The following is a 3,926-nucleotide window of genomic DNA, read 5'->3' on the forward strand; positions in this document are numbered from 1 at the left end:
TATGGAAGCTTATTATAAGCTTCTAAATAGATGGTACATGACACCAAATAAGATTCAGAAATTTTCAAAGGAAGAGATCTCTAGATGCTGGAGATGTGGAAATGAGGGAGCGAATTAATTACATTAATGGTGGGACTGTGCACCGATTAGGGAAGCATGGGTATTAATTTTTGGTCCAAATAAATAATCTTTTGGGTATCACGCACATGTGGACTCCAGATATTTTGCTTTTACATTTAAATTTATCGCAATTAACTAAAGAAAATAAATGTTTGCTTATCCATGCTTTGATGGCTTTTAAGATGCTTTCATGAACAGTTACAGCCACTGTACTAAGAGTGCGCTTTGACTTACCAAGAATGTCTTTGAAATTCTGATAAGTAAATTTGACATTAATGTATTAGGAGTGAGCCTGCATTATTTGTTCCTCTTATGACTCGGTGAAATCTGAAAAGACACCGCGACCAAGATATGCTAATATTTATCTTTTTATCTTTTGCGATTGGGGGAGGAGGTGTTTTACACTAGTTTAGACAATCAGGTTTTTGTTAAAGGACCACTATAGTGCCAGGAAAACAAACTCGTTTTCCTGGCACTATATAGTCCTTAGGTCCCCCAACCCTCAAGGCCCTCCTCCCACTGTGCTAAAGGGGTTAAAACCCCTTCAGCCACTTAACTTAACCCAGCGCTGGGCTCCCTTTGCGCTGATGACCTCTCCTCCCCCTCTGACGACAGCTCCCAAGTGGAGCCACATGCGTGGGCAGAGCGCCTTCAAACCGCCCATAGGAAAGCATTACTCAATACTTTCCTATGGACGTTCTGCGTGCTCAATGCGATTTTCACATTGAGCATCGCGTAAGCGCCTCAAGCGGCTGTCAGGAAGACGGCCACTAGAGGCTGGATTAACCTTGCAATGTAAACATAGCAGTTTCTCTGAAACTGCTATGTTTACAGCTGCAGGGTTAAAACCTGGAGGACCTGGCACCCAGACCACTTAATTGAGCTGAAGTGGTCTGGGTAACTTTAGTGGTGCTTTAAGGGGTGCCCTCGAAGGCACAGTTTGATTATAGCTAGCAGCTTAATGTTCTCGTCAGGGGCAGAGTAACCATGTGAATAGACAGAGCAAGTTTAAATATCATATCCTCAATTAGCCAGGTGTTCACAGTCCTATAGGTTGTCAGTCAGTAGTCTGTTCACGAACCAATCGGCCAGGAGGGGCGTGGCCAGAAAAAGTGACTACGTCAGTGTATGCTGTCAATATGGATCACCTTCCAAAAGTGTGTGCACCGCCCTGCGTACGGGTAGTAATAGTTCAGACAGGGCAACATAGGCAGGCTCAAATTTGCCTTCGCCCACGTCGATCGCATCAGAGTGGTTGTTCCATATGTTTCCACGTCACAAGGGGGAGTGTCTAAACATGTCACAAGGGGAGGTGCCTGTAGACGGACCATTGCATGTGTCCGCCTATATCTAGCAGTGCGCATGCGTCGGACTTATCACAGTGTCGAGTGCATGTCGTCACTGCACATTCCAAGAGTCCTGCCCACAGATTCTCCTAGTGATCCCCGTCTTAAAGGGGCATGGTCCTTAAAGGGGCCACAGTAAATGACTGGACGGTCAAACTTGCAAAAGATGACACATAACTAAATGAAGATCCAGTCCACTGGCGTACATACCAGGGTCGCAGGGTTCGCGGCTGCGACCGGGCCCGGCCCACCAGGGGGCCCGGCCGCCCCTGCGACCCTCTATGTACCCACTGGGCCAGCCTCTTCTCCTGGGTGCCCCAGGAGCCGGCCACCTCCGGGCCCCCCGAGGCTGGCCCTGCTTACACCCGGCGGCCGGTCAGGCTGGTGCGCAAGGGAGCACTCTCCCCTGATTGCTTCCTCTTCAGCTCCCTCGCGCACCGCACTGATACCGGAGCCGGAAGATGACGTCATCTTCCGGCGCCGGCATCCCTACGTGGCGCGCGAGGGAGCTGAAGAGGAAGCACTCAGGGGAGAGTGCTCCCTCGCGCACCAGCTTGACCGGACGCCTAGGAGCCCAGCAGCACCACTGGACCCCAGGGAATCCCCTCAGCACTCCAAAAGGTAGGGAGGCTGGGGGGATTAAATAAAAAAAAACATGTGTAAGTGTGTGTGAGTGTTAGTGTGTGTGAATGAGTGTGAGTGTTAGTGTGTGTGTGTGTAAGTGTAAGTGTGTGTGTTAGTGTGTGTGTTAGTGTTAGTGTGTGTGAGTGTTAGTGTGTGTGAGTGAGTGTGAGTGTTAGTGTGTGTGTGTAAGTGTAAGTGTGTGTGTTAGTGTGTGTGTAAGTGAGTGAGTGTCAGTGAGTGTGTTACTGTGTGTGTCTGTTACTGAGTGTGTTTGTGTGTTAGTGAGTCTGTTTGATGTCTGTTAGTGAGTGTGTGTCAGTGAGAGTGTATGTTTTGTAAGTGAGTGTGTATGTATGTCTGCCGCTCAGTGTGTCTCTGTCAGTAAATGTGTGTGTCTGTTAGCTAGTGTGTATGTATTTGTTCGTGAGAGTGTGTGTGTGTCTTCATCACTTACCTTTCTCCAGTGCCGGACTCCCATGGCGCTGGGGATCCCTCCGCCTCTCACCTCCGAATGCGCATGCACGGCAAGAGCCGCGCACGCATTCAAATCGCCCATAGGAAAGCATTACTCAATGCTTTCCTATGGACGTTCAGTGTCTTAAAATGGCGGAAGCGCCTCTAGCGTCTGTCAGTGAGACAGCCACTAGAGGCTGGATTAACCCTCAGTGAAACATAACAGTTTCTCTGAAACTGCTATGCTTTCAGCTGCAGGGTTAAAACTAGAGGGACCTGACACCCAGACCACTTCATTGAGCTGATGTGATCTGGGTGTCTGTAGTGGTCCTTTAAGTGTGTGTGCATCTGCATGCACTGGCGTACATACCGCGGTCGCAGCCCTGCCCTTATTTCTTAGTATACCAAGAATACTGTATATGTATACATCTAATTTTTGTACATGATTTGTTAACAATGTAATAATATATAATTCTTACTTCCTGTTACTGATTTACATAGATGACATACAGGAAGCGTAGTTTTATAGGCTAACTCTCCTAAGATTTGCATTCTCTCAAAGTGAGCTCAACTTACCATGTATGTACTCTGATCAGTTGGAATTTCTAACTCCCGGTTAGATTTCTTCTTGTAATGTAAATCTCCATGTGGATGTAAAAAAATCTGGTAATTAATTCCAAAATAGATGTGTATAATGTTATATTTGACACTATCTAAAATAATGCGTAGTCGGCAGGATTCGAACCTGCGCGGGGAGACCCCAATGGATTTCTAGTCCATCGCCTTAACCACTCGGCCACGACTACAACATACTTAAGTTTATCAATTATTAATATGTATTTCATTGTGTTCTCAGGGCGGTGGTGTGTACTACAAGTTGTGATTGCATATGTGCAGTTATTTAGAGTGGTATTATATGTGTGTAAAAAAAAAAAGGTGAGTGGCCCGTACGGGGATCGAACCCGCGACCTTGGCGTTATTAGCACCACGCTCTAACCAACTGAGCTAACCGGCCAACCTTATAGAGTGTGACATGTAATGTAAGCCTCCCATAATTAGTAAGCACATATACAAAAATAACAGAACTGTTTACAAGATACTCATAAACTATTCATTATTCGCATTGAATACAATTTACACACTAATATTGTGTAAACATTCAGGTGTTTCTATATAATTAATTTTCTAAACCACTGTTGAAAAACATATATAGAAAAAATATTGGTGGAAGGCATTTGTTGGCATTGTTGTTACAATTACGTTTAGTAATAATACTTTTTAGATGTTCACTACGATTATCAAGCTTCCTCTGGCCGCGGACAATGCATATTCTTGCTTTAACAGTTTTTCAGCTTTGAAAATTGCACATATATTAACTCTTTA

General features: G+C 45.4%; 2 non-coding genes across 2 annotated transcripts; both read right to left on the minus strand.

Annotated features, from left to right (window-relative positions):
• Positions 1-3,267: 3,267 nt before the first annotated feature.
• On the minus strand, positions 3,268-3,349 carry TRNAS-AGA (transfer RNA serine (anticodon AGA)). Its single transcript has one exon. It is a non-coding gene; the product is annotated as a tRNA-Ser (tRNA).
• A 135-nt stretch (positions 3,350-3,484) lies between these two features.
• On the minus strand, positions 3,485-3,558 carry TRNAI-AAU (transfer RNA isoleucine (anticodon AAU)). The gene has a single exon. It is a non-coding gene; the product is annotated as a tRNA-Ile (tRNA).
• Positions 3,559-3,926: the final 368 nt, after the last annotated feature.

The sequence above is a fragment of the Pelobates fuscus genome, chromosome 1, assembly GCF_036172605.1.
Source record: "Pelobates fuscus isolate aPelFus1 chromosome 1, aPelFus1.pri, whole genome shotgun sequence".
In the NCBI taxonomy this organism is placed as follows: Eukaryota; Metazoa; Chordata; class Amphibia; order Anura; family Pelobatidae; genus Pelobates; species Pelobates fuscus.